The sequence below is a fragment of the Heliconius melpomene genome, chromosome 12, assembly GCF_056956725.1.
Source record: "Heliconius melpomene rosina isolate 202511_hmr_F chromosome 12, ASM5695672v1, whole genome shotgun sequence".
NCBI classification, from domain to species: domain Eukaryota; kingdom Metazoa; phylum Arthropoda; class Insecta; order Lepidoptera; family Nymphalidae; genus Heliconius; species Heliconius melpomene.
Window position 1 is genome coordinate 10,007,921 of NC_140400.1, and position 12,396 is coordinate 10,020,316.

General features: G+C 31.7%; 1 protein-coding gene across 5 annotated transcripts in view; it reads left to right on the forward strand.

Annotated features, from left to right (window-relative positions):
- The first annotated feature begins 5,952 nt into the window (after nt 1-5,952).
- Pgant9 (polypeptide N-acetylgalactosaminyltransferase 9) overlaps nt 5,953-12,396 on the forward strand; it is a 105,133-nt gene continuing 98,689 nt past the window's right edge. For 4 of the 5 annotated variants that reach the window (XM_085193964.1, XM_085193962.1, XM_085193967.1 and 1 more), the window contains exon 1: nt 5,954-6,146. The gene's annotated coding sequence lies outside the window, so the exon portion shown is untranslated. Of the gene's footprint in view, nt 6,147-12,396 lie in introns of all 5 variants that reach the window. The other variant, XM_085193966.1, reaches the window with a different exon arrangement.

A 12,396-nucleotide genomic window follows, 5' to 3' on the forward strand; every position in this document is an offset into this window, starting at 1 on the left:
CACTTTAAATGAAACCACAGTTTTAACTACTCTATAAAAGCCTAATATAATTCGGAAAAAGAATAATTCTCAAAACTGAAAAAGTTTTTTTTTTCAAACAAAATAAATAATAAAATTATCGTTTTAAAATAAAACCCCATTTGTAAAGTATAACATAGGCACGCACACACTTACCTGTCAAAGCGGCAACGTCGCATACGTATGTGTGCGTGACACGAAATACAGGTATGGATAAAAATCGTGAAATGTAAAAAAAATCCTACGTCCAAACCGTTGAGGTACCTTGATTATTTTTTTTAATTCTGGGTTTGAAATATTTTACCCTATATGCAGTTTCAGTAAAAGAAGCGCTGCCTCTTCCACCCTGTATACTAGTATAATATGTGTTTTTTTTTCATTCTATCTGTCTATTTGTGAAAACGACATTAAAATCTGTTGCGTACTTTGTAAGATTTAAGGGTGTAAAGTACTATGTAAAGATCTGAAAGATTTCCGTAACTTCAATATTAATTACTCTGTCTGTGCTTTAAAGCATTTGGCTTATGTATTTTTCATAAATTTCCATTCTATTTACACGCAAACTCTTAAATATTTTTAGTTATTCATTGTCACGACTAGACGTTGTTTGAAATAAGTTGCAATTAAATCAAAGGATAATTGTTATTTTAGCTTGTTTGATTTGTTTATTCTTATTTAGCTGTACATTTGTTACGGAGTACAGTGTTTAATATTTCAAGCGTAATTTACATTTGTTATTTAACCTGAAATAAAGAAAATATCTCGTTGTTGCAGGTAAAGGTTATTTACTTTATTATTTATATAAAATACTTACAAGAATTTAATGTATTGGGTTTTATTAATATTTTTTTTGATTAACCTTGTTGAGGTTGTCCTCAACAGATTGGGTTTTTTACTTTTGTTATCTATATTGGCTTTTAATATAACAAAAATACTTTATGTAGAAAACATAAACACATTCTTACAATTATTTTTTATTCTTAAATATACAGTATTCAGAGTACCTTTATACCTTTGTACCTATTTGAAAAACATTTAAGACATTTTATTAAAAATAGTACGTAAGTAGGTAAAGTACGTACCCGCTACTTGTAATTCATCCACATCCACTGGTTGGCTGGAAGAGATCTCTTATAGAGATAAGTCCACCTTTGTCAACTAATTTGTATCTTATTGTTTCCTTATGTATATTTTGTGCAATAAAGAATATTAGTACATTCAACTCTCTAAGTTTTGAAAATGTGTTGCCAGATTTAATTTTAATCAAGCGAGCTAGAGAGGCGATGGTTACGCGAATCGCTCTAATTGAACGAAATTAACCGCAATGGGAGAAGCTGCGATCGACGGAGTGCCATCTAATTGCCGGATTTCGAACTGTTATGTGTACTGTTATACTATAAGTGCCAATTTATACGGTCGATTTTATATGACTTTATTGAAGGTATTTTAGAGCATATTCTTTAGGTGGTTTGTGATGGAATTTTGTTCTTTTTATTGAGACAAAGGTATGTGTTGGTATATTGTAAAAGATATTCTAGCAAAAAAAAATAACGTCACGCTTTTTTCCTGCAAAGACAATGATGAACGATGAATGAATTTATATTGCGGTTAACACCGAAAGAAACTGGTTAGGCAACTAACGTTTCCGACAGGAAAAATCACTATGTCGTTGTTGTCGAAAGAAGAAAATAGATTCTTTAATTAGTTTTCTTTTGCCCCAATTTTGGTAAATAACGGTAAAATTGGTAAATAGCAGCAGCAGCAGCATAGTAGCTTTATAAGATTTCATACAATACAAAATTCCAATTCTTAATATAAATTTGTCATACATAAATAATAATAAAAGTGACTTCATTTAGGTAAATACCATGTATTTTCCAGTTTCCGCCTCTTTGACCTAAACAAATAAAGCGGTATGCTATTTTTACAAACATCGGTCGGCGACCTAAGTCAATTTGCTCTGTAAATACGACACGATAATGAACCCTCCAGCTGACCCGCTGATAGCTTATCGGGTGCAGGGATGCATTCGGAAGTTGTGCATACATTGTATGTGCAGAGAAACTTGAATGAAATAGTTGATATGTGCACTTATTTTAGATAAGTATATGTGTGTGTATTTTTGTGTTTGTGATATTGTTATTAATAGTAAATATTGACATTTGACAGTGATACTATTTTCCCTACATATTGATGATATTTACGTATTTAATATTCTATTATATTTATTGTGATGAATAGAGCTAATTTAAATTTGGAATATATTATTATCGCTTTGATGTCGAAGCGTTGGGCGTTGGGTTCCACCACTCAACATGCAATGCCTCCAGGTGAAAGTATAACACTTCCTTCGTTCATAAACATCACATAAGTTTTAGTCTAACAAAATATAACGTTAAAAAAAATTATTCTAAACAAATCAAAATCATAAATTTTCCAAATTTTCTCAATTTCATGTAAATCTTGTATTTTCCAAAATGTTATAGTAGTTTTTTATCAGTCAATAAAACGTATGCGACAAACAAAGCGCAGTGAGTGGCGAGCGATAAGGGAAGTGAGCACTTGATAAACGGATCCGCGCGTTCTAACGCTCGCATCTAGGTCGGCCAACTTTTATTGAATTACAAACCATTGCCTACCTTTAATTCACTTATACTGACGATGTATTGATAGTTCATACGCGTGTACCTTATACGTTTTATTAATGTTATGAAACATTCAAGTACTGTATTTATAGATAGAGGCCAGTCTTGGCTCTGGTACAGAAGTAAAGCGTGGCGTTCACAATGCCTACAGAATTCGGCGGAACGTGGGGAACGGAAGTGTTTTAATAGTGACAGTAGAGTGTCTAACCACTAGGTTACCAGGTTCCCTTTGCCTGGTAATTATTTAGATATCAACCATGATTGTTCGTCATCTTAAATTTCTCTGTTGATTTTTTTTTACAATTGAGAGTGCTTTCTTTTATGATTGTGAAACGCTTTTAGGGTTGTAAAACGATGGATACCTTAAAATATTCCGATGAATGTCTTGTTTCCGGTTGGTTTATATAAAATTTATAAGAACTCATTTTTCTCTCATTCTCTCATTTTTGTTTCTCTCAGATCTCAGCCTATTGAATATTCGTTTGGTTGTTTATTTTAACAAATATGTATTTTCACTAAAATATTTTTTATAAATACTATTGGCGAATTCGTGCCAATGTTTACAATCACTTGAGGCGTATCAAATTTATAAATAATCGTTCTATTGCTTTTAACATTTTAAATGTTGGGTATAAATGGTACAATAGATAAATAGGGATATTTCAATTGTTAATACCAATGTAAATCAATGTTTGGTGTGTTGTCATGGTTGTAATAAATGATTTTAATGATATTTACATTTAACCTTATATTTAAACATTTGTTTTATTATCCTATCCTATATCTTATAAAACAAAGTCCTTTTTCGTGTCTGTCTGAACTTTCTAACTCTTCTTCTTCTAAACCACCCAATGGATTTTTATGCGGTTTTCACCATTAGGTCGAGTATTTCTCAGGGAAGGTTTATATATAGTTTATTATTTGTACATTCTTATGTAAATTAACATAAATACGATAAATGTGTCTAAAGTCCTACCCATTGAGACACTTTCGCGCATGCGCTGCTTTAATGGTAAGTACTACATGAAAATAATGTACTGGAGTATTGTTCCTCTTAATAAGATCTACAAAAAAGTCCGCGACAGCATATTTTTATCTTTTAAGAATAACGTGTAGTGATCATATTTCTGTCTAAAAATAGTAATTTCAATATATTTTTTATTATGAGGGATATTTTTCCATAATGGTATTAATCCTTATCCTTTAAAATACTTTATTAAATTTCTACGTTAAACGAAGATAAAATTTGCTTTTTAAACTATTTCGAAATTGCGAATAGTTTGCGAGTAGTTAGTTAATTATTGACACATCACGCCGTTCACATCAACTGTATCGAGTCAAGTTTCACTTATTCCTTACTCTCAGCATATAAATAAGTATATTAGTTGGCCATTTAATGTAGATCAAAACTGTCTTTTCTGTTTTTCATTTTAATAAGTACTTTAGAAGTTGTTACAATATCAAAAAATCCTTGCTGCGAAACGCGCCTCGCGACGTTATGCTTATACATGCGAGTCCGCCGCGCCCGCCTTACTTACACGCATCGGTGGTTCAGTGGTAGAATGCTCGCCTGCCATGCGGGCAGCCCCGGTTCAATTCCCGGCCGATGCATTGTATTTAATTTTTGTCACAGGCAGCCAAGTAGTGCTTGCTTTTCATCAGGGACAGAATACCCTCTTCAGCATTAACCACAAGCACGAAAAAAAAAAAACCCGCCTGCCTTTATAGCAACGAAGATTTAGATGCGTTTGCACGTATTGGATAATTCGAGTTGAATGTATTATTTAATGTCATTTAATTATCTAAAAATAGTAATTTAAATATATTTTAATAAGTACTTGAAAAGATTAGTATCACAGATATAAAATTACGGTACCTACTAAAAAATCCTTGCTGTGTAAAACAATTGGAAAATCCTTATTGAAACTACGAAAATGCGGGTTGCATTAGGGTTTAATTAATTTTCACATTATCTTAAGTGATTTGCAAACATACATTATATGAATAATCCAGTAGTAAAAGCGGGCGAAGCCGCAATAGGGTCGCTAGTATTACATAAGAAAAAAAAATGATGTTTCAAATCTAAGAATATTTCGCGCTGTATCTATATAGCAGAGTAAACATACATATCTAAAGTTTATTCGCAATATCTACGAGAAGCTAGGTACTTGAATGGTACTACACGGAGACAACTGAAATCCTTTTTTTTGCTCCGTATATGGAATTAGTCCATGTTGTTAGCGTAATGAGATTGCTACTTTGAGCAAGTGCACCATAAGTATATGCTCTGGCTTTTAAGCAACTATTGTTTTGTTTCTTGAGTCTTGAGTCGGGTGGAACATTACGCTGGTATGGTCCGCATTAGGTAGTATAATGCTGGGTATATTATAATCTTCTTTTTCTATATATTTTGTAAATTTAATACATATAATGTCTTTGTCTTTTTTTTTTGCTTTTGTCTTATGTGTTGATGATAGTAAAAGTGGAATGTGCACTTAACATATATTTATATTTATTAGTCATTACATATTTGTGTAGATAATGTTTAAAACTAATACAAGTAAATTAAATAACTATTTCGAACAGTGAATGAAACTTGTTTAAAATTTCATTGAGAAGTAGGTTATGTATAACACCACATTCTTGACTGAATGGCGGTGTAATTAGAAAAACAAAATTCTAATCAATTAACACATATTTTATTAACTTTAACAAATTTACATAACCAGTGTCATTGCAGGAAATATAATGGACAGAGAAAAAAAGTACTCACCTGTTTGATGTTTAAGAATATTTGACCCAGTAAAACACGTACCTACTTTTTGATGGTACTCTTTCAATATATATGAATGATATATTTCATTGAATACTATTTGAGAATATTTCATTTTACTTTGAGAAAAGACTGATGCAGTCAACAATTATGACTCATAGAAGTCATAGACCAATACACATTATGCAAATATGTTAAGGAACTAAGATCAAGAATAGGCCTCAAGGCTTGTCTCGTTGTAAGCTTATTTAAATTAAAATTCACCTTGCTTATTTCCAATAATAAATTGCACGATTTATTAGTTTTTGTTCCAATAAAAGTTTTAATCACACATGGAAAAATTAATTTTAGATTTAGTGCAGTAGCGATAGCAATTACTCAAGTTTTCCAGTGCGAATTTTATCAAACACGACGAACGGAAGCCGGGAGCGATGCGCGCATCTCGCTGCCGCATCCCGTTTCACCGTCCTCAACCAATCGTCTACGACCTCCGACCGAACGGACCTCCATACCTCGGTCCTCCTCAGTCGTACTCAGCGCGCCGTCACGGACAGACGTGCGCTCACCTTGCGCGAGTTACGTACGAGCTTTCGGATTTTACCTGTGGATTTTATGTGGCATGTGCTGTAAATTAAAAATATAATTATCAACTACACTGGAGCCGTCCGGTTAAGGCGAAACGACCCTGGGAATATCCAAGTTTGTTCAAGGTCGGTCCTTATGCTTTGCGAATAGTAATGCTCTTGGATGCATTCGGAATGTCACTTGTCCGGTCTTTATAATGGACACTTCGACTTGATAAATCATCGTTGAGGTTATATCCGAATTTGTTTTATAAGCTCTTGAATTAGCGGTGTCGTTGACACCTTGATCTTGCGTCGTTTCTTTCTTACCTTTTTTGTAACACCTGTGCGTAGAACGCGAGGTAAATTGTAAACGGCTAAAAAATTATTCGTCCCATAAAATTGTCAATGATAAGCTGTTTTACAAGAAATTAAAATTATATTTTTTAATTATTTTTTTTAATTAAGGATTTTTTTTTATTAGTTTAATCATGTTGAAAAAATAATAGTGCTAAATGTATCTTTAGAGCTCAATATTGCCTAAATGTGCAGAAACGATATCTTAATATAAGCACTATCTAGCCTCTATGCTGAACGCTCCTAATTTAAATAAAGAAAAAGTTTGGGAGATTATACGAATATTATTCAAATAAGACTATCACTAACGCTTTTTATTTTCATTTCTAAAACAGCAGAATTATAAGATTAACTTTCGTATTATTATGTATGTAGATTTCTTTTTAATTATCTTAACAACAAATTTGCTTTCGGTTTCGACTCGGCCGTCCAGTCGGCCACGAGCGTTTCTACGTGTTAACAGATAAGGGAATTATCACAGATCTCACTGTAGTGATAAGTGTACAGTGATTGTAGAATGTTATCTTCAATAATTTAATTTTTGTGCAACATATACCTAATTGAAAATAGGTGTATGAATATTTGGCTTAGATTATTTCTTTATCCTTGTCTTATCACAATTCTTATCTATTGTCATTACAAATTTACAATTAAGTATTTGGATAGGGATTGGTAAATTTTATAATTTTTACTAGGTAATTAAAAATTTCAAATTTAACTTCTATTACTGTTGTAGATATTATAGAGATGTGAAAAAATATAAATGATGAAATTTACTAGAATAATATGCATTACGTACTGTAGAAAATAAATCTTAAACCTTTTTTATATTAACACTTGACAAGTCTACTTATACCATAAGCCGGTTTTGCGGTTGGATGTCCGCAATACAAGCAAGAACTATTATTGTTTAGATACAAAATTATAAAGCTGTATATACGCGATGCGTTGGCGCACGGTACGCCTGTACTAAGGTCACCGACATGTCAAGGTGGGCTTACAGTCATGTAAAAGGTGTTTGTTTTGTTATAATGTTCATACAAATAAAGATTTTTCGAATATTCAAGAAAAATATTTTTTTTCTTAACTGTAACTGATTTTTTTTGGAGTAAGCAGAGAGTATACATCACTCGTTTAAGTCTCTTTCTGAGACATCGTTTGTTGTTTTGATTGAGTACCTACAGATATTATAGTTTCTTAATATTATAGTTTTTTTGAAAATTATACAGGTTGAGTGTAAGTACCTTCAATTATCGTATTAGTAAGGGACGTCTCAACGGTGACACAAAGACACTGTTCTAATGTTAGTCATTATAATGGAAGTACCTGTATAAGGAAGTACTTGTGTATTTATTTTTTCTCTTTTCCCGTAACATTATTCTTGTTTTTGCCAGCTTTTTCTTTCTCAACAAAAGATATTTAGAGTTTTTCATACATTATGTATTAGCAATCTGACACTGATTTGTTATTAATAATAATTAATTTGGCTGTTACTTGAAAGGTTGTATTATAATATCTAATATTTTGTGCCTTATTAGCAAACAAGAAATTTGAAACACGTATTGTGTACATATTTGTAGCAGATGCTAATTAATATGAAAGACGATAACTGATTATTATTGTAAAAAATATTATCTGTAGCTATATGTTTTATTATACCCATGATATTGTAATAAATATGCTCTGAAAATTAAATATCATATTAAATAATCTCATTATTAAATACTTTGTTAAAAGATAAGAAATTTATCGTTTAAATCTCGTTCGTTAAAAATCCCGGCCTTGAAAACTCAAAAACCAGGGCCTCTAGGTAGAGCCCGATTACATAGGCATTTGTGTCAATGAGTTTCCGTCGGATGTTTTCAAATTGCCAACTTTGAAGGCTCTTGCCAATGCCAGTCTTTGTCTAACATTAAAATAACGACATGAGCACGTTAAATATTTTCTAATCAGCTATAATTAGTATAACAATTAGATTTCTAAAAGGAAGATGTAAATTATATATAGTTTTATTTTTCTTTGTTTCACCGATAACGATTTTATAATAAAATATGTAATATATATAATTATGGCTGTTTAAAAGCAGATTCGTCGTACTCACGCAGCTGTAAACTTTTATTGCCCTCTCACAAAAATCCCCAAGCCTCAACACCCGTTGAGAATGTTTAATTATACTCTGCAATGCATCTTAAAAGCTCTTCGTACTCGTACGTACGCGTTTAAGATGCCAGCTATTTATGTGATACGATAATTTTATCCATCCAAGTTGGGATTATTGTTTTCAAAGACGCATTTATATTGCTTAAAAGATTTAAATTGGGAAATTCGTTTGGATGTGGAAGCTCGTGGGGAGGCTTGTGCTTTTGGCACATAACGCAGAAGAGAGTTTATACGCTTAGATAACTGTTTCTAGAATAATATATTGAATTTGGTTACTTGTTTAATTTAAATTAGATTGTAATGTACCTGTATGTCACGTTACTCTTAGTCAGATTTGTGAAGGTACACCAACTTCGGCGAGAATGTGTGGTCCAATTTCATGAATTTATTATAAAGTACAAGCTATTATTTTCATACTTTTTTAACTTTTTTATTGTCATTCAGTACACTATTTATTAATTTGATGTCCTCGCCACTGTAATCATAAAAACATCTTGCTTTTCACTCATCTTTTCATCTCTATCAAAACCTACAACTATCGCGTTCATAGTGAAAGGTGTTATAGCACCGCGTCAGAACGACCTGAAAATAGACTTTTCAAGTGAAAACAAATTCTTTTCAAATCGTTCAGAAACACACTATATTTGGAGTACCAAATGGCCGCGCGCGTAATTGATGCCTCCTGATTGGACCGCACACATCACACATGTCACAAATCTGCATTGCAGTACAGCGAACAAAAGTTTAATGCCCCATGACAAGTAGTGTTCTGTCACCGCGTGAATTAGTTTGCTATTTATGGTTTTGTTGGCCGTTTTGTTTGCACAACACTTCGGTGCTGGCTGATTATGTACGTTAAATCTATTCTTGTTGAAGTTCTATTGTGTTGTTTTTAGTTTTCGTGGTCGTATGATTATGCGTTTTGTCATATGCGTACGTACGTACATATTCATTGACTATTCTAAAGAGTTAGTTAAAAAGTAAGTAAAATAAATAAGTGAAATTTAAATTTGAAAGAATTATTTTCCTTATTATTTTATTCTAAAGGGCCTTTGCAATTCCTAAGTACTAAGTAAGCATCATATACGATGGAAAAAATCCCCATCATAATAAAAGAGAACATATCGCGTTACTTTCATATTTTTCATAACGGTTTCCAAGACGTTGTGTGATTGCAATTTATGTTTTACAGTAAGTAATATCATAAAGTGCAATTATACCAGCTTTGCAGAAGCATCGCCAGCCTCAAATTAAGATATGGGACGAGTCTAATTATCAGCCAGCTAGGGTTAAAGTGGCCCAAGTCTAATGCAATTGAGATTTTTTTTATTAAAAAAAACATTGTGTGAATTGTAATAATATGTGTCTTATTTTTATTTTTTTAAATATTTTTTTGAAGTCGCCAGAAAATATTACAGGAATTCGATTTAATTATGAATCAGTGACATACGTAAAAGAAATAAGAAGAAAGGAGCCTAAGCCTCGGTTCGTTATCTGACCTATCCCTCATATTGCAATACTCAAACTCACAACAACGTATGTCAATTTTTTGTAAGCTATATAGCAAAACTTAAACAGAATAAAATTTTAACGATTAATATGGTTTTAATAGAGTTTTGATATAAACATTCAAAATAGTTCAAAGTTATTCAAAATACTATTTCTGAAAAAATGTGTTAGACCATTTCGGCTCTGGGCAGCCTCTTATGAATGGTTATATGACATAACGCCTTGTGTCGCGCCAGGGTAATTATTTTGAACATTTCCGCGCACTCCGGAACGATGTACGTGGGAACGTTCTGGATAATGAGCTTATTAAGTTTTTGTAGTGCAAACGTGTTTAACTAAAATTGTTGCCACTTATTTGTTCTATTTACTTGCTTTTATTTATTTATATCTGTTTCGTAATTTTTAATCACTCATCTTATATGAATGATGTTGAATTATATTTTTTATTATTCTTTATTGGCACGATGTCTTACCAATCTGTGATTTTTTTCTAAAGTGACTTATCACTTTCTTCTCAATGTTGATCTTCCATATATTGGCGATCTGATATTTGCAATGTTATGATGTAGATATCGCCATATCTTAAAAAGGTGCGAAGATTCTATAATAATAAAACATTGGAATATAATTATAAAGAATACATACATACTCCTATGTACATTTTGTATATTTATATTTTGTGGAAGAAATAAATCAAACCTTTTTTTATTGTCGCTATAAATATAATAAATTATTAATGAATTTGAAATTGTAATAATTAGTTTACGTAGTTATGGATGTTGCCTTCTATTGAAATTCACTGATAACGCATTTCCTGGCCCAACTCGTATGTGATGCGATTAAAAGTTGTTAGGCGTACTAATATTTAAATTAATTGCTGTAATATTTAAAATAATAAGAATGTCATTTCCTTTAATTTTTTTACAGCTACGTCTTACTAGGTACATATAAAGTTTTGCTTTGTGTAGCTAAACTATACTTGGTGTTTCTCCTTTTATATAACTTTGTATATGCATAGTTACTTATCGAATTGAAAATCGATTTAAAAACGAAACCAAAAACCATTGTTGACATCATTTACAATTCATGTAAGTATTTATTTATAAGCAAGTCTAAAATTATCCACGGTCACAGTCATTCAAACACGTTTCAAGTTAGGTACAATGACAATATCTTATTTAAATTAGGTGAAATATTTAAGCAACACATTAAAAGTATTACTATGGTCTGAATAATATTATAGCCGATAAATTTATATATATTTTTTTGAATATGCACTGCCATTGTTTTAATTTCTTTTTCTTTTAATTACTAACGTTGAACGTAAGTGATTTTTTGTTACTACCTACTGAGAAGAAGTTTCTTTATGAAAGTGGATGATATTCCAATAATAATATTAAATACGAGAGTTAGATAATTTTACCAGTCGTGTGTTTTTTAAGAAAAATGGAATGATTGCTTAATCTAGGAAAACATTTATATATTAACATTTAATATTACCTACAAACTAGTAAAACATAAATATAATTGTAAGTTAAATAAGCTGTTATGCTCAAGCTAATATGACCGCAAGTGTACTTTATAAATTTGCCAAGCTATACAACAAGAAATATTCATAGAAGTTAATTGAATAGAACAAACAGTTATAGTTGAACAATAACAGTCACTCGTAATCACGAGCCTAACTTCCGAAGTAGATTGATGTTAGTTGAAAGGGAAATTGCCCCACATCGTTCTGATATAAGCCAATGTGCAGTGTAAAACATACTATGGAAGAACTAAAATTGTAAGCCGCGCTCGCGTTTTGCATATCAAAACCATGCGGGTGCGAATTTTTAAATTTTTCTCCAACAGCTCCTATATATATATACCTATGGTTTTTTTATGGTGAAAGTGTGAAATGAAATTTCTATTGTGTTTTCACTGTGACTCTAGCCAAAAGGGTGAAACGGTACCTGTGTGATACCACTTTGATGACGGTTCGTGTGTGGCAGTTAATTGTCTGGACAACCGGCAAGTGTCGCACCATTTTTATCATGATTTATTATGTCAAGTTCATTTAGATTTGAAAATTGTCTGGATTATGGTACCTAATGATTTTTTTCTGCCTGTAGATATTTTTTGAAATTTGTGTTGCCATCAATGCAGATAGATTTGCCTGTCATCTTTACATTCAATAAGGAAGATTATGTTTACTCTAATCGTTACATACATTGACTCAATTTGCTGATATAATTGATTGTTATGAAATGAACAAAGAACTGCGTCGAATATTATTACTTGTAGGTAATACTTAAGTGAAAAAATACTTATAGCGTGCATTCGCGAACCTTTCGATTTCAACCGTCACGTGTGGCTTTTTGTCCCGGAC